The 26,570-nt window shown below is 42.0% G+C and overlaps 1 long non-coding RNA gene across 5 annotated transcripts in view; it reads right to left on the bottom strand.

Moving 5' to 3' along the window:
* Window positions 1-26,570, bottom strand: part of LOC141579342 (uncharacterized) — a 62,153-nt gene that overhangs the window by 32,828 nt on the left and 2,755 nt on the right. The window contains exons 1-3 of one of the 5 annotated variants that reach the window (XR_012510527.1): window positions 15,300-17,266; window positions 14,941-15,017; window positions 12,038-12,196 (exon numbers count right to left, since the gene is read on the bottom strand). The exons of 1 other annotated variant lie outside the window; for it this stretch is intronic. This is a non-coding gene — a long non-coding RNA (uncharacterized LOC141579342). Of the gene's footprint in view, window positions 1-12,037; window positions 12,197-14,940; window positions 17,267-26,570 lie in introns of those variants that run through there. 3 more of the 5 variants (XR_012510525.1, XR_012510526.1, XR_012510524.1) reach the window with 3 other exon arrangements.

Here is a 26,570-nt window from a genome sequence, read left to right as displayed (position 1 = left end):
ATAAAATGACAAAAAGAATGTCTGAGGAATAGGATGGAAAGCCCGACTTTTACAGTCTTCATGGCACAGGACTAAGCAAGGGCCAAGATGTCTCTTGTTGTGCCTGATTTATTGCCCTCATCACAGCATAGACACACATTGGGAAGGGTGCTAAGTTCAGGTTCTAGGCTCTGCTGCTGACCTGCTCTGGGCTTTGCCAATGTCTGGTCCTTGTGGACCACTGGGAGGAAAATAGAGGACAGTTAGGAAGCTATTGGCCAAAATGAGATTAAAATGACTTTCTTGTTCCTATTGCTAAAGGTGTTGAGTGTTTATTTACTATACAGTGTATTTAATCTAGTGAATAATCCTTCATAGCCATGTGTTGCTGCCTGTAGCCCACACTGAAAACTGAGTGAATGACAGATAATTAGATTGAAAACTTAAGCGTTGAGTTTCTGATGTTTCCAGTTTTGAGAAGTGGCCTGACAAGATGATGATGATCGTGCAGGAAAAAATACACAAGCCATTTCAGTATGGAAACAGTTGGCAGAACAGATTACATATTTTAATCTTAGATTTATGTAATAATGTTTCAAGTGCAGACTTCTGTTTTCATTGCTTTCTTGATGACTCCAGGTATATTTTGAAGAAAGAGACAATGGAAATTCCTGATAGATTGGATATAGGGTGTGAGAGAAAGAGGAGTCAAGGGTGAGTCCAAGGAGACTTCAGTTTTAGACTAGAGTAGCCAGAAGGATGGAATTGCTGTCCACTAATATGGGAAATGTTGTGGCTGAGCAAGCTTGGTGGGGGAAGCCAGCTCAGTTGTGGATGTGTGAGTTTGAGACATGTATTATATAATCAAGGGAAAAAGATGAGTAGACTACTGGATGTCCAATTCTGGAGTTCAGGATAGAGGACAGGACTGGAGATACTCAATTGGGCATCATCGGTGTGTGGATGGTATTTCTGGCCATGAACTTGGATGAGATCTCCAGGGAGCAAGTAGAGACAGAGACAAAAAGAGGACTGATTACTGAGCCTGGGGACTCTCCAGTACTTAGAAGTCCGGAGGGGCAAAGCACCATAATAACTGGTCATGACGAGATGTGGGTGTGTCTGTGGAAATCAGCGGCTGTTATGTGAAGAAGGAAGTCAAGGTGATGGGAGGGTAGAAGTTCAGTGGAATGGAAGGGTGGGGCACAGGAAGGATTATTACCCTTGTATTGGACATGCTAAGAGAAGGCAGGAGGTATGGTAGAGAGGGCACCAATGAGCCAGGAACTGATATTGCTGGAAAAGGTGGGGAATAATGAGGGGCAATGATGTGATTTAAAGTAGAAGGGAGGGAGAAGGATCTGGAAGTGGAAGGAGATTGAGGAGGGACCCTCTATCATCTCCAGGTCTGGTGTGTGATAGACGGGAGAGCTTTCTAGTCACTGGGATGTGGGGTGAAGGGTGAGGTTTCTTGAGAGGCAGGTAGAAAGGGCCTGGATGCAAATATAAAGCACTTAGCCCACTGTCTGCAACAAGGTGAGCTCTCCATAAATGCTCAGTTTTAATTGTTTTGTCAGGAGTTGATGAATTATTGAGGAAAAGTATATATCAGAAAAGGATCAATAATAGCAATACTTCTAACTTCTAATCCATACATTCAGTCAATGTTATCAAAACCTGTGTTAACTCAAAGGATTAGATAAAACTGTTTTCTGATCTAAATGTCTTCCTAAAAGCTTGGAGCTATAAAACTCAGGCAATATTGGACTTTCCAGTAATGCTTATATACTGACTTGCAGAAATAACATTAGAACATTTTTAAAATTCACATTTCCCATCAGGATAAGGGAAAATGGTTTTATTTTTACATTCCCCCTTGAGTGAACATGGTTTACTTTCTATAGACTCACAACTTCACAAGGTTTTTGAGGACTACAAAGGGAATGGAGACACGGCACAATGATAATTCTTGGCTTCTTAACAGCATCTTCCTTTTGTATAGCAAACTGTGTCTTGCCATAACTAATGTTGTGAGTAGAATATCTCTCAAGAAATGTTTTCACTCTGAGTTCCTGAGCTCAGAATCTGATCTGGCATATTTTACTACTGGAGTAAACCCTTAACCTCAAAATATTAAGTAAGAGTGAGGTCTTTTGGATTTAAAAAGTGGATTGAAAGATACTCTGGAAAGGATTAAGCCTGCCTCTATTCAGTGAAATTTATTAGACATTTTCAGAACTCTGAGACACTGAGGTATTCTCTTTCCCCAGTTATGATTTCCAGTTGCACAGGATCATCCTAGCTAGTGTTTCACAGACGAGGTCATCTGACAGTTATACAGCTCAAGGATGCAGAGGGCAACATCCTAGTTCTAGGAATAGCATCTTCCTCTGGTGGAAGGGCACCTGACACTTCATCTTACATAAATTCTCTGCAGCACTGTGTAACACTTCCTCCTTCTTCAACCTTTCTTCTCTCTTGGCTTTTGTGACCATGGTCTCTCAGTTCTACTCTGATTTCTTAATTTTCCATCATAGTTTCCTTCATTGGGCTTATTCTTCTTTTGTGTCTCTGAAATTACTTAATTAACCCATTTAGTTATTACTGTGGCCTGAATTGTGCCCCCCCCAATTTCATACTTTGAAGTTCTAACCCCCAGTGCATTGAAATGTGATTATATTTGGAGATGAGGTCTTTAAGGAGGATAGTTAAGTTGAAATGAAGTCATTAGGGTGGGCTTAATCCATTATGACTGGTGTCCTTATAAGAAAAGGAGATTAGGACACAGACAGATACAAAGGGTAGAGCTGAACCACTGGCCATCTTCATTCCTCCTTGGATGTTTTTCACAGACATCACCCCAACTCCCAATCTCTTGCCCTTCTAACTCAGCCTCACTGTCTGCTTTCCTGGGGACCGACCCATCAACACAATGCTTTAGTCAGCTCACTGTAGTCTGTTTACCCATAGATGAAGCAGTAGGATGCATAAATGGCTAGCAGAGTCATGCTAACACATGGAAATGTTTTTGCCCGTTTAAAAAGTTGATTCACAAAGTAGTACCAGATTTTCTCATTACCAGTTTTTATTTATTTTTTATTCAGGGGCTTTTACAGTTAAAATATTCTGGAAGTTGAACAGGAAAACTAAATTGAATATAAATCTAAGTTAATTGCAGATGCAAAATTTTTGTTTGAAATGTAAGCACTCCTCCACTTCCTTTACCCAGAGTTGGGTTAGTGTTCTGTGAACTGCACACAGACTTTTCTTGCTTATTATGGAATTTGCTTTTTATATTTTTGAAGCAGCTAAATTGAGAGGAAACAAAACCAAACTGGTCTCACATTTAGATTAAGTACCTTCTGTGGCTGAGCTACTTCCTCTTGGATGTTTGATTGTCACCCAGACTTAAAGATGATGGTGAATAAACTCTCTGCCTTCCACTTTGACCCTCTCTTGCCTTTCTGATTTCCTACTACGGTTTGTGACACCACGGGTATAATCTTCAGTGGATTTAGATATTGGCATTACAAGTTGCTATCATTTTTTCCTATATTCATAGTCCTTGAGAGTAGCTCCCAGAAGACATCATGTGGCTCCTTACAGTGCTCGAGACAAGAGCAGGAGAGGATAGCCCTTCTGTTTATTCACTCAGACACTTACTAGATGAACTCTATTTCCCAAATAACTTTTATACAAAGAACTTAATCTTTTATTTCAGATCCTTTCATTGGCTTCCCATCACCCATTTTTTCCTTCAAATCTTCAAACTGTGGTGTCTTAGGATGTTCAGGCTTCTGTAACAAAATTCCACAAACTCGGTGGCTTATAAATACCAGGAATTTATTTCTCACAGTCTGGCATCTGGACATCCAAGATCAGGGTGCCAGCATGGTGGGGTGAAGATCCTCTTCTGGGCTGCAGACCCCTCGTTGTGTCCTCACATGGTGGAAGGGGCAAGGGGGCTCTCTGGAGTCTCTTCTATAAGGGCACCAATCCCATTCATGAGGGCTCCACCCTCATGTCCTAATCACCTCCCAAAGGCCCCACCTCTGAAAACTGTCACACTGGGCATTAGGATTTCAACATGTGAATTTGAGGGGGACATAGATGTTCAGACTATAGCACATGGACTTTGAGATTTATTGCATCTTTAGCTGTCATTCCCCTTTTTTTCTCCTTATTAACAAGTTTTCTCAGACCTTCTGTTCCTCCCAGGCCAACATCTTCAACATCCCTTCCCCATCTTCTCTGATACTAAAGATTACCAGACTGCTTGCCAGCTGTCCTTGATTTACCAATATCTCTTGATCTTCAGATTCCTTCTTAAGACCTATTTCCTCCTAAAGGCCTATTCTAACTGCCTTCAAGTGATTTCTCTTTGTTTGGTCATTGTCATAACATTTTCTTATCCGTGACCTTATTTGTGCAAGTGTAATAAGACACGTACCTGGTGGGAGCATAATGCCTGCATGAGAGAGAAGCAACTGGCAAGTTCACCAATTTCTGCTGTTCCATACAACTTCAGTCAGATTACCCTGTCTTTGTTACCATCCCAGGTGTGTGTGAATAAATGAGAATATGCCCCCAAATCACCATCTTCCATTTGCAGGTTGAGGGAATAATTTGGCTTTTTTGTGAGTATTAAATAGTTATTTGCTGTCAGAATTAAGGAGTTTATTTAAGTTAACAAGTAATTATACTACAAGTAGTCAGAGTGCTGAGTCCAAAACTTGCTAATTCTTCTCTTGCCCTGAAGGGTTAGCCACCCTTTGTCCTGTAGCTAGAACAGATCTATGAGAATATCTATAAGGGAACCTCATTCATACCAGGCTGTTTGTAGGTACCTGCTCCTTTATCTTCCTGCTAACCCAGACCTCTAGCATCCTTTATTGTCTTTTTGTTCCTGTTTCCTGATGCTGTCTGCCACAGACAGAATATTTGCACTGCCTCCCCCAAAATTAGTGCTAAAATTTAACTCCCAATGTGATGGTACTTTAAGATGGAGCCTAGAGAAGGTGATTAGGTCATGAAGGCAATGTTGTGAGGAATGGGATTACTGTCCTTATGAAAGAGGCCCCAGAAGACTCCCTCCCCACTTCTGCCTTGATATGAGGACACATCAAGAAGATGGCCATCTATGAACCAGGAGGAAGACTCTTACCAGACACTGAACCTGCCAGTGCCTTGATCTTGGACTTCCCAGCCTCTGGAACTGTGAGAAATAAACTTATGTTGATTATAAGCCAGTCAGTCTGTGATAGTTTTGTTGTAGCAGCCCAAACAGACTAATACATTATAGAAATTCGATAAATGTTTACTTCTAAATTATTTGGATTTTGTTCAGTGTAACATTCTCTTATTCTTCACATCAGAACTGTCTGAAAGTCAGCTGGAAGTTTCACAGAAATTTATTCACAGTGTTTGCTCACAGCTGTGCCATCTGCACCTTGGGTAGAGAAGGCAAAAGTCTTCATTGTTCTGTCAGCTGTCATTGGATGAAATGATAAGTCACTGTTGAGACTGTCAGGTGATGTTCCTTCTAGGTCTGGCTTCTGGGTGACTGCAGTGCACACACTTCCTTTCCTGGTTTGTCCTTTCAATAAGGAGGTTGCAATCAGAGTGGTTTTATTCCATGCTAAACTGTTCTCTTTGCCTTTTGGCTATTGTAATAATCAGTGCATTGGGTGAGGATTAGATTGGATTTGTGTGTTGTGGCCTATTTCAGAGCAGGAGAGGAAATGTTAGTCTTCTTAAGAATCACCACTCTGTGAGCCACTTAAAACTCCAGCAGACAAAGTGCCGGAGAACATTCATCCCATGGAGGGCTGTTTCAGTTGGTAACCTTACCGTCTAGGGTCTAAGCTGGATCTGCATTACCCAGCCTTTAGGCTGCAGACCTCTTTTAACCCTCAATCCCCAAATCCTAATGACACTAAATAGTCTTTTGTTTTAATAAGTATGTAGAAGCTGTCCCAAAACTTTTAGATTTCATGGACTAGTAAATTTCCACACACAAAAAATATTTTGAACACTAGCTTATAATGGTTCCTTTTTTTTTTTTTTTTTTTTTTGGTCAGGTTAGAGTAGTCAAAAAAAAAAGTTCATGAAACTTATATTTTTTCTAGGAATACCTATTATAGCAGATACTGTGTCCTCCTTCCTCACTGGAAGAACTCCAGTTTTGTTTGGGAGTCTCCCGCTCTCCCATGTGAGTCATTGTTAAATATTTACCAGTCTAGGGTTCTGAGTCCATGCCCTTGAGAGTGATTGGTTTAAGGACAGGCATATGATCTTATTCTGGATAACAATGTACATGAAGAGGGGTCTTGAAGGCTGTGTGATCATTTTCCACTTGCATCTCTCCATCCAGAACCATTCTCTGTTTTTCATGGACTTTCTGGCCCCTAAGGATTGCCCCACAAAGGCTTCCCTGCCTGCAGGCTTCCCACTGAGTTTGGCTAATGGGGGCACTGCTAGGAGCTAAGAGTATTTACCACTCTCCCTCCTGACCCCTGTCCTCCTGGCAGTGATCCTGCCAGCAGCTTAATTCCTCTGAGGCACAGGGCCTGTGTGACAACCTCTTCCTTTGCAACAGCTCTCTTGATTTCATTTCCTCTTGTCCCTTAAGGACCAGAAGTAGTAATAGCTTTCTGCTGTTACTAATCCTTGGCACTTCACCGTCTTTCATTGGTCTGTCCCCTTAACATTTCTGCTCAAGGTCTTTTAATGGTCCCTCTGTCAAATTCACTTCAATTAAATTCTGTGAGAGTACCAGCTCTTCCCTATCCAAACCTTGACTGCTATAGGGGGCTCTTGGGAATGGTTCTTAAAAAGAGACATAGAGGAAGACCTAGACCTCTGGTACTGGAGGTGGTTGTGTCAACAGGTGACCCCAGGACCTTTGTGGCTGCCACCTGGAATAGTGAGGGAGCCTAGGCTGAGGGAAGCCAATATGACATGGATGGCAGAGAGGGAGACCCAGGGAGCTGTGTCCTTGAGGCTGCTGTGATCTTTGAGTGAACCAGTTCTGGAGATGCTGGGAAGCATGCTATTGAGTTAAGATATTTCCTTATTAGTTATGCTGCTTTGAATTTTGGTCTTGTGTTCCGTGAGGCTGAAAATTTTCTTAAGTTTAATAAAGAAAATAAGTATGGTGCAAAAACAAAATCATGGGGTGGATATGGGGAGATCTACTTAATGATCACTCAAATCTGGGTGACAGCTGTGTTTCCCAGGGGCACCCGCTCCACAGTGGACAGTCAATGTGTCAATTAGAGTGAAAAGAGGTACATTTAAAATGATTTGAACAATGAAAAGAGATGATGAACAATTTGCATTAAGATCCTGCTCTCTGCCTCACCTGCTCTTGGTCCCTCTTGTGGTCCTGCTCATAGCCGTGGCTTCTCCTGCCCTGGGCCTCCAGGCCAGCTTGCTCTGTGCTCCGTGACACGTGACCTCAGACTGGGGCTTCCCTCTGTTGATCTACCTGCTTTTGCCCCCTAGGATTCTCTAGAGTGGAACCTCCCACCATCTGTGAACCTCCATTGCTGCCATTTTCATCTTGTTAAAGCCATTCTTTCTGAAAAATATCATAATTAAAAAAAAAAAAAAACAATCTTCTCCAGTCTGTTTTCAGAACATTTAATTTCAAAAGCTCTTGCCTATGGAGTTATTCTTCCTCAGTTGTAAATGCTATCACAGCTGATATAATGGGTTAAATTCCCCCTTTTTCCAGGCCTCCATCTTTTGGCCCCCTGCTTCTTTTTACTTCTTTGACTCTTTGCCTTCTCAAATCTGACTCCTTCCAACCTTTCCCTTCCAACTCTCACAAAGGAAGTAGGAAGGGGAAACAAGGAAATAGAGGGATGTCAAAATGATTATTTGCCAATGAAAGCAGGAGAGACTCAAGATAAGAGAGAAGGTCTTTGAGGCCTGGTGTTTCCATGATCCTATTAACCTAATGCTAGCTTGAAAGGAGGACTTGTCATTTCTTCTTGGGTGAGCTGTTTGCATGAGTGATGCTGGATTTGGAGGCCATGGATGAAAATTATTCTGTGAAAATTACACAGTAATCCCCTGATTTACCCAACCTAGTGGGTTAGTCAGGGAAAATGGCCAGTTCATCTGCTGAAAATAAATTCTTTCCTTTGGAAGATAGTAAAAGGCATAGGAAGACACTGAATAAATGCTTTCTGATGGTGTGGGTGAAGGCCAGGAGCCACTGAGGTCTGGAGGCCTTTCTAGCTGAACGGTTGGAGAGCTCTTAAGCAAGAACAGATGTGCTGAGAATTCACAGAGTCAGATATTTTCACTGTAAGGGGAAGACATTAAAAGGTTAGGGCTCTAAAATGAAAACTGGCTCCTTGCAACATATAAGGCTAAATGAGGTCCCCAGTCAAAAAGACCCCGGGCCCTGTTTTGGGTCTGTCCCTTTTCCCTGGATTTGGGAAATTAGGAAATTTACTCTGCCTTTCTAAGCTTTCAGTATCTTTATAACACTGAAATAATCAGTCCTGTTCTCCCCATCTTTCTGGGGAGACAGGATCATGTGATACAGAATGATAGTGTGCGGTGATGTGTACCACTCCACACATATGGTACCACTGAAGATTTACTCTCACATGTGGCCTGATTGGCCGGCCACCAGGGATTGTGAACACTACCAGTCAGTGCCTCCTGTAAGGGTGGGCTGGAGCTGGCACGTCCCTCCCCCTGGGGAGCTTAAGTTGGCTAGAAGAAATCACGTAACCAAAGCTATGCACCCTGCACTGTGCATGGTAGTGGAGGGTGAGGAGCGTGAAGACAGCTCAGCCAGGCCGTTTATAGAGATGCCTGCTTTTACTGTCAGACTTGAGAGGACACTAAATTTAATAATAATTTGATCATATCTGGCACTTTAAAATCAAATAATGCTTATTTAAGAAAATTTTAAGTAGGTACATTTTTGATTCCAAGTCTGTTGGCCTCTCCTTTTAAGTATTTCTTAAATCTGCCCACTTCTGTCCATCACCACCACTGCTCATGCCAGGCCTGCATCACCCCCCATCTTGATCATCATGTCACCCCTGGCCTTGTCTCTTTCACTCTGGTCTTTTTCCACTGCCTCCTTAGGCCCCCAACCCCCAGAAAAGCTGCTATCCATGCCCACCCAGAATCTTCTCTAGGACTCTAGTCTGATTATGTCACTTCCCTGTTAACCTGCTCCAGAATCTCCCTGTCACCTTCGGGATAAAGTCAGAATTCTTTACAGAGCATACAGAGCCCCACCTTACCTCTCCAGCCCCGCTGCTAACTACTTCCCCATCCATACTCAGGCCAGCCAGCACACTCTCAGCACCCAGCCCTCCCATACCTGGCTGGCTTCTTTCCTGCTCTGCTCTTCACAGCCAGGTTTCACTCTTCTTCCCCTGACTGAGTTCAGACTTTGTGCCTCCCCACAGCTGGGTTAGGCTGCTCCTTGTGCTCCTGGAACATGCGTGCCCGATGTTCCCCCTTCACACTCAGCTGACAGGCTCGCTTCTCACTTCTCTGAGAAATGGGAATGCTCTCTACTTTCTACCAGACCTCTCATCCAGCATTCCTTTCTCCTCTTCCTTTCCTCCAGGTGCAGTTCTCAAACTGCCCCTTCCCCATTCAAGGTGAACCCCTCTGCTTATGCTCTGGACACTCCCCCACACCTTCTCAAGGACCGCTGCCTTGAACCTCCCCTCTATCTTCAACCTCGTCAAGCCCTCCCTTTCTTCTGGATGACTCCCATCAGCCGGCAAACATTCTTCTTGCTCTCCTTGGGCCTTTCAAGGATCTCCAGCTGCCCTTCCATATCTGTTTCATTCTTCAGGAGGTGTCTTCCTGCCTCAGCTCTTCTGCACACCGGTCAGGCATCCCCGTCTGCTGTTTGAATGCAGTAGCCCTGCCCGAGGGAGGCAGTGACCTTCTCTTTGCACACCCAGGGCTGAGTTTCTGTCCTCATTGGGCTCCTCCCTCTGCAACTCTCACCACCTTGCCAGGGCTGCCTCCTGATTCCTTGCCATCTACCAAGCCCTCTCTGCCCTGTTCCTGTGCCCTTGTCTTTCCTGCCACTCTCAGTGGGTGGTCTCAGCTTGACCCACAGCTTTAAATAACATTTATTTGCTGGTGGTTCTTGAATTTACAGCCTCAGCCCGGACCACTTTTCTGCACTGCAGACTCTTGCATTCAGCTGCCTACTCCACATTCCCATGTCGCTGTTTCACAAGCATCTCAAATTTAATGTGTCCTGGAATGAACTCTTCATTCTTGCCACTTCAGTCTATGGCTTCCTGTCTTCCCCATCTCAGTAAAACACATCTTCACCTGCCCAGTTGCTCCATCCAGAAACCTGGACAACCTACTCATCTCTTCTTTTTTCCTACCCTGAGTCAGATTGTCAGATGTTCCCATTTAGCCCATCTCCAAAGCTTATCTTGAGCCTGGCCACTTAGCCCCAGCCCTTCTTCTCTCCCCATAGTCCAGGCTACACTTGGCTCTGGGAGTGGTCCCCTACTTCCACTTGGGGAAAGCAGCTCTGATCTATGCCTACAGAGCATCCAGGGAAACTGTGATGCCTGCCTGAAACCTTCAGTGGTTCCCCATCATACAGTTCACACAGCCCTGCATGGTCTGCTCTGGCCATTCTTCAAACCCTCCCCTTGCCCGGTCCTCACCCTTTTGCATCACACCCAGCCCATGGCCAGCTCCCCTCATGTCCACTTCCTTGGTTCACTGGTGTATACTCAGTCTCCGGGAGCTGCCGGTGACACAGATACTGTGTGAACAAATATTTGCTTTGATTGCTAAAATTATTGCTGTGTGCTAGATCCTGGAGTAACCAAGATGAGCCAGACAGAATGCTCTTAGTCTAGTGAATGATACAAATGTGTACACATAGAATATTGTTTGATATGATAGGTGTGATCATGAGGAGAAGGCAACCCTGGGGCTAGAAGAAGCTTAGAAAAGGTTTTCAGGGAAAGAAATATTTGAAGTGAGTTGATGAACCTCTACAGAAATCTAAAACAGTATATGAAAACAGTAACTCAGGAAGTAGGATAATGGAAAAATATGTAGAAATATTAATATTTGGTGGCTTCTGGCTTTTAGCTTGGTGAAAATGTTTTTCTATTTTAATATTTCCAAATACTCCATTATGAATTTTTTATTTTTTTAATTATAAAAAAAGTTAAAAAAAACTTGGTGGGAAATAGTTCTTTGACACACACATGTACACACACATAGTGATATCTTAACACAAGACAGGCAGGGATGTCTTGCAATGAGTTTTCTCATCTGTTTCTGGAAATCAGCTACAGTTCCTGAAAGTAAAACTTCTTGAAATAAATTTTCCCCAAACAGGAAAAAAAAAGTAGAAGAAAGAAAAAGTGAGAAAAAGGATGAAATCCTTTCCCGCAGTTTACGAGTTGAGCAGGTAGCCGGTAAGGACAAGGAGGAGGACAGAAAATAGGATTTTCTTGTCATGTTCCACTTGTAAAAGTCAGTGGATATTTTTACAAGTACTAGCTACTCCTTCCTGAAAATCCTCTATGGGGACAGGCTGTGAAGCAGCAATAGGAAAGATAAATGCTATTCTGGAGATTAATTTTAGTGCAGGGTGGAGAACGTGAAGAGAAAAAAATTAAAGATCAAATGGAAAATCCATACACAAGCCAACCCACACCACAGAAGTGTCGAGCACCATGTTACCTAATTAGTCCCTGCACCAGGAGAGGCCTCTCTCTGCAAATGCCCCTCCCCTCATGGCGGGCTGCCTGGCAGGGAGCGTGTTTGTACCGCATGCCTTATGGGTGGCTATCATTTTGCAGGGAGCAGAAGGCTTGGAAAGACCACCAAGCTGTGACCTTTTCCCCTTATTCAACAATGCAAATATATTTTTCTGTGATGGGTATCTAGATGTTTCTGAGCAGAGCATTCAGAATGCAGGTGTGTGTGTGTGTGTCTGTGTGTGTTGCAGGTGGGGTCTGCTTTCCACCTCTGATCTCTTTTCACCTCAGCTCCTCTTTCTGTCCGGGCATAGACTCACATAGACTCACTAAGACTTGGGTCTCCTCCTCCTGTTTTACTTCTGTGCTGAAATGATCCCCCTTTAGTGCCCTTCTGAAGTTTAGAGTTTTCCATGCTCCTCGTGGCAAGCTTTCGTGTCTCCAGTTGCCCTGACTTGCAGTCTCCAGTAACCACCTAGCTGTGGGAAGCAAGAAGGGAAATGACGCTGTAATGAGATAAACTGGTTTGTGAGCAGGCTTCAGTTTTCTCCCCTCCCCTTTGCTCACACAGCAATGTCTTTCTCCATAGGAGTTTCAGAGTCAGAGAATGTGAAATGACAGAGACTGTCCTGAAGATTTGCTGAGAGCTCTATACTTGGACCTCCTTAGTAACCTCAAGAAATCTGAGGAAATGTGACTTCCCTCCTGGGACAGCTCACTGGATGATACAGACCTGTTCTAGACAAGGGCGGCCAGTGGCTGGAAGCAAGAGTCACACCCCACACCCAGCATTGAGCTATTTTTCTTCTGGTAAAAGGACCTTTCACTCCCACCCAGGCAATCAGTATTTTCTAATGGTTGGCTTTTAAGACATCAAAGCAGTAGGATCCATGGGCGTAATTTCACATTTAATTTAAAACAATAGACAATCCCAAGGGACTTTGCATAAAGGAGGTGGCCCCTGGTCTGGTCTTAAGATACCTACTGTATTATATCCCAAAGGCCCTTTTGGTGGAGGTTGTCCAGGCAGTAACTGGGAATGTTCGCTCTCCTTGCCTTCAACCCCCGGTCTAAGGATATGTCCGTTCCTCTATTTTAATTATTATCCTTTGAGAGATTTAGTCAGGTCTGGTTAGGTTTAGAATTAAGTTGGAACCTGGCTTGGAGGGGTTTTATTGATTTATTTATTTTTCACTTTGGCTATAATTAAAAATGGTACAAGGGGGTCAAGGAAATTCAGACAAGATCTCTATTTTGTCCTCTTGTTGCCGAGAACCTGACTTGATAAAGCAGTGATTTGAGATGATGACTGTTGAAATCATGAGTTCAGGGGAGCTTCCTTACAAAAAGCTGGCCTGAGCCTCAAGATGGCCAGAACCCACACCTGCCCAACTGACCTGGTGTGATCAAGGTCTTCCTCTGCCTAGGACTGTCTCAGTTTTAAAACTGAATGTCTTAAATCTTGGGAAACCCCCCAGTCTTGAGAAAATCAAAGTGGTTGGTCACTTACTTGGAATTAAAGTGTGAATGAATCAAAGCAATGAGATAACTGGGAAATACACTTGATACCTGGTTTTAGTTTCCTTTGTGTGTAGGATGGACCCTGCTCACACTTGTTTCACTAAAGGGCATGGGGTGGAGATGGAGAAGAAGTAGAGAAAAGAGGTGGACATGGACTATTTCTGTGCACTCAAGGCAGCTCATTTTTAATAGTGGCCAAATTTAGATTACCCAGGGGGACATGTGATAGCCACATAGGTTGAACCTAAGCTAAAGAAAGCAATTTCTGCTCAAAAATAATGGGATGGAGAATGAATCTTTGTGTAGAGAATCTTCCTGAATTCTTAGGCAGACATAGATACTTTTTCCCTGTGTGCACCCTGCTCCCCATCAGCAAACCTAAAAATTTTCAATTTATGTGTGCACACAGACCCCTGGTGAGGAGAGACTGTGTCTTTTCATATTGGCATTTCTGGCACCAAGCACTGTGACTTGTACATAGTGGGTGCTTAATAAATTGAAAAAATAAAGTAATAAATGCACACCCGGGGGTCAGAGGATTGTTAAAGGAAAATGAGGTGTTCTCATCTTCACCTTCAGATCCTTGGTGGAGCAGGGTATTAACACTGGATTTGTGAGTTTTATTTTCACTTTACTTTTTTCCCTTTACTTTTTTCCCTTTTAGATTCCGTTAAAAGGTGTAATGCAATTGTTTATCTTTTTTTTTTTTTGATGAGTTAGAAAACAATATTTTCACAAGTATCTGTCTTGCTCAGGGTGTCCGTCAGGAGAACCCACCAGCCCTTATCACCCTCGCAAGTTGGCTGTCTGGTCTCCATATCCTTCATGTGAAGGGACATAGTCCCACCTTCCCCAGGTGTGCTTGGTAACTGTTCACCTGGCTGCCATCACTGTCCAGCTGCTCCGTGAGGACACTATCCCTGATATATATGCCTCTGGGACCCCAGTAAGCCCAAGGGAGAGGGTGTATGGAAGGCTTCCATGTCCTATTGGGGAGTTGAGGTAAGCCCTATAGAGTCCTTCCTTCCTTTCTCCCTCCCTCCCTTCCTTCATTTTCTTCCTTTCCTTCTACTGAGAAGACAGCCATCTATGAACCAGAAAAAGGGCCCTCACCAGACACTGAGTCTACTGGCACTTTGATCTTGGACTTGCCAACTTCCAGAACTGTGAGAAAGAAGTGTTTGTTGTTTAATTCACCTAGCGTGTGGTACTTTGTTATAGCAGCCCGAACTAAGATGAGGGTCTTGCATATATCAAGGGCTCAGGAAGTGTTTGCTGGATGAATGTGTCTGACATAGTGGGTGTGGTCCCTGGAGAAGGTTCACTCTGGCCTCAGCCCTCAGGATAGAGGCCGGCCTTGTGAAGGCTAGTGGTGAAGGCAGTGTCACCCTCTGAAGCATCACATATTGAAGCCAGGTCTTAACAATTTCTTGAATCTCCTCTCCTTTCCATTCCCACTATGACTGCATTTGTTTACCCTTTTCATATTTTCCCTGGACTCCAGCCAGGACAGTCTAACAGTGCTGTCCTCAAACTTCCCACTCTCCTGCTGTGGTACAGCTTTACTCCTCAGCACTCTCTCCTTGCAGGGTAAATCCTTCCAAAAGGCTGATCACCTCTTTATCAAAATAAGCAATGTGGTGAGCCCATTCTTCTGGTTTTCCTGATATTCCCGATATCTGAATCTTTGTGTTGTACACACCTTATCAAGCTGAATACAGTTGACACTCACTGAGTCACTGAATGGATAGAGCAACCCAGCAGTGTATGAATGGTTGCCTGAAAAAACAAAAGAAAGATCCATTATTAACTGCTTTAGGATAGAAGTTGAAAACTGGAGGCTTGGGGGCTGGATCATATCTGCAGACATGTTTTCTAAAAAATATTTTGAATAGGGTGCCAGTTTAAGAAATTGGGAGATTTTACATTAAACAATCTGGATTTGTGGCTTCTCTTGGCATCGCTGCACTGGGCTTGTTCCTAAAGATCAGAGTCAGTTGCCCACCCCTGCCACAGCTGCCTCTTCTTGGTGGTCCCCCTTGGGACCGATCTTTATGTTACCTGCTCAGTGTGTTCAGCCTCAGAAGCGTGACCAATGCTCTGCTCTGATGTGTTCATGCTTGAGGCCACCATGTGTGGGATGTGTCGGAGGCCATCACTGCCCCAAGGCTGCATCCCGTCCCCTGCTGCCTACGTGCCTCCTTGTCCCTGCAGGACAACATTCAAAAACCTGGTTTCCAATTTGAACTCAGCCTTATTTAGAGAATTCATCTCCCTCTTCTGGGTGTCAGAGTCCTTATTTATAAAAATGATTGGTCCAGGCAGATGAGCTGTGAGGTCCTTGATTGCCTGAGATTCCTGTGAGTTTATTCTGAAGTGTTTGAGCGTGCAGTGTCTTCCTGATGCAAGACCCAGGACTAGCAGGGAAGGGACCCTAGTGGGAGTCTTGTCTGACTTAGGGATAATGGCCTGTCGTCCACTGTCAAACCTCAGCAGCCAATGATTTTGTGGTCAAGGGCATTTCTGAAACACTGGATGTGCTCCCCCAGCTTATGGCTCTGTGTAAGCTGTAAAGTGCACACTCAACACTTGATGTTTGTCATGAAGATTAAAGAACTCTCAAGTGCAAATGACAAGGTTGATATATGAGGATAGCTGTAACACTGCTTTTTTGTCTTCAGAAGCATTTTTCTCAGTCGTGGCTTTAACCTGACATCCAGACAACAAAGCTCCCTGGTTACATTTCATGAGAAATTTAATAACCCCCTTATTGAGTATTTTTGCTGCAGCCTTGGATTAACCTTTAACAAATGAAGCTTTAGTTACCACGCAGCCTCAAGAACGTTCTCCCTGTGATGAATATGTCTAAGTCTGCGTGTACTTGAGGAAGCTGGGGGCTGGGAGGTCACCCGGGTTGGAATGGCCCCCAAGAAGCCAGCTCTATCAAATCAACAATGCCAAGAAACCAGGAATGACTTCCAGGGCTCAGAAACCCCAACTGCCCTCTGTTGCTAAACTACAAAATATAGAAGATACCTGTTTCTCCAGAAATATAAATATTAAGACAATAAACAGCAGAATCATTCCCCTTTTCTTTAAAATGGTCATCTATTGACAAATTGGACAGTGGCTTACTGTGAGTCATAGCAGTTTAGGTGGGGGGCGATGCTGTGACTGAGCAGCTGGTGTTGTCATGGAAACTAATCTACATTGTATGGACAGGGAAAAATGGATCCAAAATATCCCTATTTCTTATGAATATCCCACCACTGTTACAAAGCAGTGCTTATTTACTGTTTAGCAAAGGCTAGTCCAGATGTACAAGCTTGAAGAGAATTCGAAAGAATTTGAAAGAAAACCTGTGGAAAGAATAGGATCTTTACAAATTGCTGTTCCAATGCTTTAAAAAAATTTTTTTGTTTTAAATTGAAGTACAGTTGATTTACAATATTGTGTTAGTTTCTATGTGCAGCATAGTGATTCAGTTATACATACATATTTTTTCATTATAGGTTATTACAAGATATTGAATATAGTTTCCTGTGCTATACAGTAGGACCTTGTTGTTTATCTCTTTTATATGTAGTAGTTTGTATCTGCTAATCCCAAACTCCTAGTTTATCCCTCCCCTACCCCTTCCCCTTTGGTAACCATAAGTTTGTTTTCTATGTCTGTGAGTCTGTTTCTGTTTTGTAAACAAGTTCATTTGTATCATTTATTTAGAGTCCACATATAAGTGATATATTTGTCTTTCTCTGACTTACTTCGCTTAGTATGATCATCTCTAGGTCCAACCATGTTGCTGCTAGTGGCATTATTTCATTCTTTTTTATGGCTGTGTAGTATTCCAGTGTGTGTGTGTGTGTGTGTGTGTGTGTGTGTGTGTGTGTGTGTGTGTACACATATAACTACATCATCTTTATTCATTCATCTGTCAGTGGACATTTAGGTTGCTTCCATGTCTTGGCTGTTGTAAATAGTGCTGCTGTGAACATTGGGGTGCTTGTATCTTTTCGAATTAGAGTTTTCTTCAGATATGCGCCCAGGAGTGGGATTGCTGGATCATGTGGTGAGTCTGTTTTTAGTTTTTAAAGGAATTGCCATACTGTCTTCCATAGTGGCTGCACCAAACTATGTTCCCACCAGCAGTGTAGGAGGGCTCCCTTTTCTCTACACCCCCTCCAGCATTTATTGTTTGACTGCTCTATTGCTCTTTTTCCTGATTTTGTTAGATGATATTACAACAGATCCTCCTGCATGATTTTGCCATGCTGCCCAGGCAGACCAACAGGAATTTTGATTGCCTGTCATTTTATTGTGATGGTTTTAAAGCTCTTTTGAGGAAATGAGTGTGTAATGCAAATTTGTATTTTTTTTGTGTGTGTGGTTATATTGGATAAACACAAGGTTTGAGTTACTTTTAGTAACTCTATTTTTTAGAGTTTTATGACTTTTTTTTCTCATTTTTCAGGTAAGCTAAGCCTAGAAATTTATGATTGACACAAAATGAAAGTAAATATGTAATACATGCTTCAATGTATTTGCATGATACATGATGTATTTTTATTACATAAAAAGTTTTTTAGTATATATATGTACATAGTATATATTTTATATATGTATATATCCTTAACAGTTACTTGTATTAACAAAAGCATTTATTCCTTAGTATACACTAGATCATATGTGCTAAAAGCTCTTTTTATACTCCTATATCTGTTTGAGATCAAGATCTCTGGCTTCCAGATATATTTTTAATTGAGACCAGCTGGGCCCCTGTACATTTTGAGGAAATTATTTTTGACCCTGGTGTGTGCTCCTCTAGACTCTGCACCCAGATGCCTTTTTTCTGCTTCCCCAGGGAGGTGACTGGTAAGGGGCCAGCACCAAGGTCCCAAGGCCTGGGGAGGACACGTTAGGTTTCAAACCAAAACTGCCCAGTAGCCTGTCCTCATGGCTGAGCATACACCAGGGATAGATGGCCTGGTCCCTCGAGGGGTGTGCACTAGTGTGTCTGTCCCTGTCATGTAAGCGAGATGACTTCTGCTGAGGCTGGACAGGCCCTGGACTAGGGTATCCCATTTAGCTTCCAGATTCAGCATCCCCATCACCAACTCAGGACAGTCTGTCGATGTGTTTCTGCAGGAGATGTGGAGATTCTTATGGCATGGCCCACATCCTGTGTTTTTTCTCTGTCAAGCCCGGGCACGTCCCATTGCAGGAGGAAGAGGAGGGAGTGGGGATGCTTGGGATTAACTGTTTTAGAGGAAAAGGAATATCTGATCCGTGAAGACACATACTGTGGAAGCAGCTTGGTTTCTTCAGCACTTTGTGTTCTGTGGAAGATGGAAGTGAAATGGGCACTGATCTGGGACCTAAGTGTTCCCTTGCCCAGGACTTTGTGATGATCCCCATGGTGTCTGTGACAGCATCAGTGTCCAGTTAGGGACCACAGAAGGGCAACGTCTCCCAATTACTGACTCCATGTAGTGAAGTGAGGGGGTTATGGGCCCATGGAAGCTCTCAGTCCCCTCTTCTCCCACTGGGGGGGCATGGGAGTACTGCCCATGGCCTCCCCAGGGACCACGATCTGCCCAGCTTTGCTCTTGCTGTTCCAGGTCATGTGCACTATATCAGAATTCCTTCTCCTCTTTCCTTTCCTACTGGGCTTAAAAAAAAATCTCATTCCCTTGTTTAAGGACCTGAAAGGGCTGCTGTCATGAATGAAAAGGAGGGAGACTTTCACTGTCTCCCACATACAAGGGAACATGTCCTGAAGGTGACTTATCTTTGCATCTTTGGGACATTTTCACAGGACTGTGGGAGTCGAAGCCCAGACAAGTAGTCTAAGGTTATTCAACAAAGCGGTCCTGTCCTCACTGTGACTCAAACGTTTAGCACTTACTTTCCTCGGGGATCAACGCGGTGCTGCCTCTTTACAGTGAATTGTTGCCACACAGAGCACTGCCAGGGCCTCAGCATCCCATCCACGGCCTCAGGTGAGGTGCCTGGGGGCCGCAGTGTGCAATGCCACCGTGGGTGGGTGTGCGAAGGGGTCACCGCAGGCCCCTCATCCCAGCCACGTCTTCCCAGGCTCATTCCCAGTTGCCTGCTGTTTGTTAAACAGTCTGGTAAACAAAGCACCTGGGGAGAAGCAGTCATCTTATGGAGCGGAAGGCATTCACGAGTTGCCATAGTGATTCGATCTGAGTGGTTGGCTTGAGGTGGCTGCAGGAAAAATGATAAAGCTAAATGGGAGGTCCAGGTGGACATGAAACAGTGATGAACAGCTGATACTTCTTTGTGTCAGGCTCTCTCATCGTTGGCACGGACACTCCACTTGACTTTGCTTAGCAGTTTAAGGCTTGGGAGTCCAGGGACTTGGCTTCAGAAGATGTGTGAAAACTACCCACTGCTCAAGGGGAGGTTCAAACTCACATGGTTGATGCTGCAGCTTTATTTCAGTTTTCTTCCACATGGGAAGGACAGCACACGTGAATGGCAGTGCTTTACCATTTATCCATGAATGGTGCATGATGCTAATGCAGTCTGGCTGAAGCAATGGAAATGTTAAAATAAAGAAAAAAATTTTCAGTAATTACATATCTCTATATACACAAGTACATAGAGATACCTATGTATGAATACATAGATTTCGGATAGATAAATCTATCTGTCCAAAAGCAGCTGCGTTTTTTATGGATTAGCTGTTTAAGTGGTCAAGGGCAGTTAAGCTTAATTAACGTGAACTTAGCCTTACATTAATAAACTCCCATGGGGGCTATGAATTGAGAGGGTGAAAGAAAGTAGTCTATATTATAGCTAATCCGAAGGCTAGTGCTTTCTTGCTGCATTATTTTCTAGATTTTGCATACTGACAATGAAGTGTTGCTTTGACGTCCTTTTAAGTCGAGATTTAAACATCTTTTGTTTGGTAAAACTCAAAGAGGAATTAATACACCTTTTATGGGAGATGTGAGGGTTTTTTTTTTTTAAATATTATAGCATTTTTCTTGTGCCTCTAACCCAGAATGGAAACGTCTTCTTATTGGATTCATAACAGTTTGACTGAGTCACATATAGATTTTGAGTTAATTCAGCTAAGATGGAGGAAAGTCTCAATAAAGTGCAGGGAAAGTCCAGGCTCCCTGGCCCCTAAGGCTGTTTTTAGTAATAAGTGAAGAAGTTAGAGATCTGGAGCCTGTGGCTTTGGCTTCTGACTTAATATTCGACAGAATTAAGCAGCTCCTTTAGGTACCTAATTTCCTGCCAGAAAGAAGGCTTAATGCTCAAAAACTTAAGGACTTAAGTGTATCAGTTGAAATTCAGTTGTGGGAAAATAAGAAGTTTTGAGCATTCTCTTCATAATCACATGCCTGTCAAGATGAAAAAATTTTTGCAACAATTTCCTGGGGTAATGTGAACAAATCTAAGTATAAAGCTCAATGACATCAATAGCCATGTGACTGCCACACAGGTAAAAATTTAGAACCTTTCCTTCACCATGGAAAGTTCCCTTTCTCATTCATATCACGACCCCAATTTAACCACTCTTTTGAGTTCTTTCCCCATAGGTAGGTTTGGTCTGTTTTTCAGCATTAGGTAAAAGGACTTGTACACTATGCTTTCTTGCATAGAAATGTGTCTGGTTCCTTTCACTAGATGTAAATAGTCTTAAATTTACATACAGTTGAATTCATTGTTTTTCTACGTATACATTTCTGTGAGTTTTAACACATAATAGATTCCTGTAACCACCACCATGGTCAGGATACAGCCCCCAAATCTCCCGTTAGAATCCAAATGCTCCTCCCCACAAAAGATCCTGGCAACCAGTGATCTGTTCTCCATCCCTAGTGTTCTACCTTTCCCAGAATGTCATATAAATCATACATATGCAACCTTTGATGCTGGCTTCTTTCATTTAGCAGAATGTGTTTGAGGTTCTTCTGTGTGCAGTAATAGCTTGTTCCTTTGTATCATATTCATTCTGCTGTTGATGGTCATTGGTGCACTTACCATTTTTTGTTTGTGAATAAAGCTGCTGTGAACATTTCTGTACACTTTTTTTGTGGACATATAGACTAACTTCTCTTTGTCATATGAGTGAGACTGCTTAATTTAAGTGTAAGTTCAGTTTTGTTAGCAACTGCTAACCAGTTTTCCAAACACAGGATGCCATTTTACAAGTAGTGTACCAAAGTTCCCACTTGCCTGTGTCCTCACCAACACTTGGCATCACCAGTCTTTTAGATTTTGTCCTTTTGGGAGGATCTCTTAATATCTCACTGTGGTTTAATTTATTTCCCTTGATAACTAATGATGTTGAGTATTTTTCATTCTTCTCTTTTTATGATTATCTTTTTACTGTTGATTTGTAGTAATTCTTTATGTATTTTTAATACAGATCCTTTGTTAAATATATGTAATATGATTGTTTTCTACTAGTCGATAGATTGCCTTTTCACTCTCTTAATGGTGTTTCTGATGAATAAAAGTTTTGCCTTTTGATGAAGTCTATTATCATATTTTTTCCACTTTATAATTAGTGCTTTTTGCATCTTAACTAAGAAATCTTTGCCACAGTTCCCAAATACATCATTCTAGGGTTTCCTCCAAAAAGCTTTATTGTTTTAGCCATCGCATTTAAGTATTAGATCCATGTCCATTGAGAATTAATTTTGGGGGAGTGTGTACAGTGTGGAGTAATAAAGGCACTCAGTAGCTCCCATACTATATGGAAAAGAGTTTTCTTTCCCCTGCTGAATTTCATTGGTGTCTTTGTTGAAAATCAGATGGTCATATTGTCTGGGTGTATTTTTGGACTTTCTATTCTGTCCCCATTGGCCTTCTTGTCTATTCTTATGCCAGTACTACTTGCTCTTAATTACTATAGCTTTAGAGTATGTTTCAAAACATGGTAGTGTAAATTCTTCTCCTTTTTCATCTTCTTACTCCTTTTCATCCTCCTCCTCCTCCTCTTCCTCCTTCTTCAACATTGTTTTGGCTTTTTAGATCTTTTGCTTTTTGTGTAAATTTTATAATCAGCCTGTTTATTGAAAAAGCAGCTCCATGGAAAATGCAAACTCAAAGGCAAATATCAAGGGGTTTTGATGGAGATGGCATTGAATCTATAGATCAACTTGGGCAGACTTGACATCTTAATAATAGAGTCTTTCTAATCATAAATGTAATTCTCTCCATTTATGCATGCCTTTAGAAAATTCTCTCAGCCATGTTTTTAGTTTTTAGGGTGGAGGATTTGCACATCTTTTATTAATTTTATTCCTAGGCATTTGATGATTTTATAAATTATATTTTTATTGTGATACTATATATAATGCAAAATACACCATTCTAACCATTTTTGAATGTATAGTTCAGTGGCATTAAGTACATCCACATTGTTGTGCAACCGTCACTGCTCTCCAGCTCCAGAACTTTTTTATCATCCTACATTTAAACTCTGTATCCATTAAATAATAGTTCTCCATTCCCTTGCTTAGCCCTGGAAACTACCATTCTACTTTCTGTCTGTATGATTTGACTGTTTTATGCACCTCATATACATGGAATCATACAATATTTTTCCTTCTGCTTTATTTCACTTAGCACAGTGCCTTTAACACCTGTCCATGATGTAGCACGTGTCATAATTTCATTCCTTTCTCAGACTGTATAATAATACTCTACTATATATAATACCACATTTTGCTTATCCAGTCATGTATAGATGGACATTATTTTCATCTTTTGTTTATTATGAATAATGCTGCCATGAAGATTGGTGTACAGATACCTGTTCAAGTCTCTATTTCCAATCCTTTTGTTTACATATGTGAGGTGGAATTACTGAATCATATGGTAATCCTGTGTTTAATTTTTTGAGGATATAAATATTTTAAAATTTTATATTTCAAGTGTTTGTTAGTCTTTAAAAGTAAAATGAATATTGGGGTGTTGACTTTATACCCTGTGATACTGTTAAATTCACTCACTAGTCCTAACATTTTATAGATTCTTTTGGATTTTCTACACGGACAGTCATCATCTTTGAATAAAACAGTTTAACTTCATCTTTGATTATATTAATGCCTTTTTTTCTTTTTGCCTTATTTCATTAGCTCAGACCTCCACTGCCATATTGAATAGAAATGGTGAGAGTGGATATCCTTGTTAAATTCTTAGCATTGGGGGAAGGAATGTAATATTTCACTATTAAATGTTACCTTACCTGTAGAATTTTTTTAAAGCTACCTTTGTCTGATTGAGAGAATACTCTAATATTTCTAGTTTTCTAAGGAGTTTTAAAAATATCATGAATGGATATTAAATTCAGTAAATTCTTAGTGGTTTTTGATGATCTGAATATAATAATTGAATGTTATTTGTTCAACAAATATTTATTATCTACTAGCCAGTATACAGAAGTAAACAAAATGTACAAAATCACTACCCTCTTGGAACTTATGTTAAAATATATAGAGACAAAGTATAAACAACAAAAAATAGATATTATATATTATACTAGAAGGTGGTAGTTGCTGTAAGGAAAACAATTAAACAAGGAAAGGGGATGGGGTGTCATGGTTAGAGGGAGCAGTTGCAATTTTAAAATAGAGTGGTCAGAGAAGGACGTACTGAGTGAGTAAGTATTTGAGCTGAAGGTGGTGAGTGAGGAAGTCCTGCAGATAGCCTGGAAAGGTCTGGATGATATCTGGGGTAAAGGGTGTTCTTGTCAAGGGGAAGAGTAAGTGCAGAGTGTAAAGGCAGAACTCCACTTTGTGTGTTTGGGGGCAGCAAGAAAGGTGGTGTGGCTGGAGGGGAGCAAGTGGTGGGTGACAAAACAGTGCTGGGAGTAGCAGTAGCAGTAATGGAAATAACGCTAGTGATAACAGAGCCCAATACCCATTGTCTAACAGCTGCCTTCTGCCAGACACTGTCCCAAGTTCATAAAACAGTAACAGCAAGAGATGAGGTCAGAGAAGTAAGTGAGATACATGGGTCAAGTCCCTCTTGTTGGCCAGAGTAAGAACTTGGGATTCTGAATGATGTGGAGCCACTTTTAGGTTTTGAGCAGATAAATGTTGATCTAACTTAAGCATTAGTAGAAGTGCTGAGGCTGCTGTGCTGACAGTAGACAAGGGTTGAACCAGCAAGGCCATTGAGGAAGCTGTTGTGATAATCTGCACAATCCCTGGTGGGTTGGAGATGGTGAGCAGGTGTTGGAATCTGGATCCAGTTTAAGGAGAGAATGGGCAAGATTCTCTGTTGGATTGGAAGTGGGTGAAGGAGAAGGAACATACAAGAATGACTCTGAGGTTTTGGCTGAGGGGCTAGATGTGGAGTTTGAGGTGGAGTGCAGTAGGTTTATCTGAGTGGGGTGAGAACTAGATTTTGACATGGTAAATGTATTCTTTTGCTAAATTTTCAACTATGCTATGAGAAGGAACCATGGAAAGTTAGAAAAATAGGTTAAAAGTAATGGTGTTTAAATTCAGCACTTTTGAAAAAAAAGTCTTTAGATGGATCGTTTCTTTAGGAATCCAGGTTTGACCTTAGGATATTGGCTGCAACTTTCCCCTCCTCTGTTTCCTATGGCAGCTGTTTACTATTCTAATATTAAGTTTAAAACTTGCAGATTCAGAGATCTGAATTTCACAAACAAGTATCCTTTAAAAGGGTTTGGAGACTGATACAAGACTGCCAATGTTTTATTTTTCCAATTCCTTTTTTACTAAAAGTTTTATTTGATCTCAACCTCATGTCATGAAAGGAAGATTTTTTTGTTTTTTTTTTTCCCCCACCAAAAACTAAAAGACAACAATGGAAGGACAAAGTGTCATACAGCCATTTAACTTTTGTGACTTCTCTTCAACCATATACGTTCAAAAGTACACACCTTAAAGAGTGTGGGACAGTCTGTCAGCTGTTTTGGTTCCACTTACTGAGCATGTACTCTGGACTGATGAAGGCATGGAAGGTGTGGATCTTCCCTTCTCCTAGCAGGCCTGGGTGTACAGTGAATCTTCTGTTCCCCTGAGTCTACAGTCCCATGGCCCTCAGCTATGTGCCATTCAGGTCTTTAAGAGGTTTGTTTTTAAAAACATCATGACACTTAAAGGAAGCCCAATTATTTCATCAGATACACTCAACCATAAGGTTAGCAATCTATTCCATGCTGTAGGAAAATTAGGCTGTCATTGGCTTGGACTACATTTTTGTAACTTCATAAGAAATTTTGAAGGATAATTTTGGCTGTATGCAATTTTTCCAGTAAGGAATCACTTTACTCCATCTTAACATATTGTTCCACTGTGGTCTCAGAACAAAGGATAACCCTTTACATAGACTATTTTAGCCTATGGATAAATGCATTTTGTTGCCCTTATTTTTCTTATTTTGTTGTAGATGGGTCAAATTTTCATTACAGATATTCATCAATTCTCAGACCTGCAACTGAAAATCAGTAATTCAAGGAAGTGGATTAGTTTTCATGAATGAAAACACTTGGGATCTGGATGGAGAGAGTTATTTCCTAACCCAAAGTCACAGATAGTGGAATTATCATCTCCAGCCTCCCTGGTGTTCTTCAGAAGTAGAATTGAAAGATCTGATGTGTCAGGGCCAGGCCCAGAGCCAGGCACATAGTGGGGGAAAAACAAATGTTAATTCCTTTCTCCAGCTTTATCATCCTTCCCACCTTTATCCCATTTCTAAATGTCACAGTTGGGATTTTTATCCCTGGCTAGATCAAGAGATGTCAGATGGTAGAGACAGCTGAGTCTTGAGACAAAGCTGAGGTCTCTTTGAGGTATCAGAGTGGAGGACAGGCAAGTTCAATTTCTGGAAGGTGAGTTGAGCCGGTGTCCTGAGGTATAAATGCAAAAGGCAAAAGGCAAGAAAAGTATAAGTGATGGGTGGTTGTTGATATTAGGGAACAACTGGCTATCAGGAAACTGTAGGCCCTGCCTGAAGGCTGTAGAGAAGCAGCCATGGGCTGAACTGATAAACAAGCTGTGGGATATGTCAGGTAGCTGGCTGGATAAGAGATGCCTACTCAATGTGTCCAGCATGGACGGCTGGATAGCCAATGTCAGGTAAGATCCTCAGAGGAGGACAACCTAAGACAGGCACAGCCAGCTGGAGAAGAGGTGGCCTACTCAGTGTGTCCAGTATGGACGTCCCCATAGCCAATGACAGGTAAGATCCTCAGAGGAGGACAACCTAAGACAGGCACAGCCAGCTGGACAAGAGATGGCCTACTCAATGTGTCCAGTATGGACGGCTGGATAGCCAATGACGGGTAAGATCCTCAGAGGAGGACAACCT

Source organism: Camelus bactrianus, chromosome 12 (genome assembly GCF_048773025.1).
Source record: "Camelus bactrianus isolate YW-2024 breed Bactrian camel chromosome 12, ASM4877302v1, whole genome shotgun sequence".
In the NCBI taxonomy this organism is placed as follows: Eukaryota; Metazoa; Chordata; class Mammalia; order Artiodactyla; family Camelidae; genus Camelus; species Camelus bactrianus.
The sequence above is the reverse complement of the archived record's forward strand: the minus strand, read 5'-3'. Positions and strand labels throughout refer to the sequence as shown.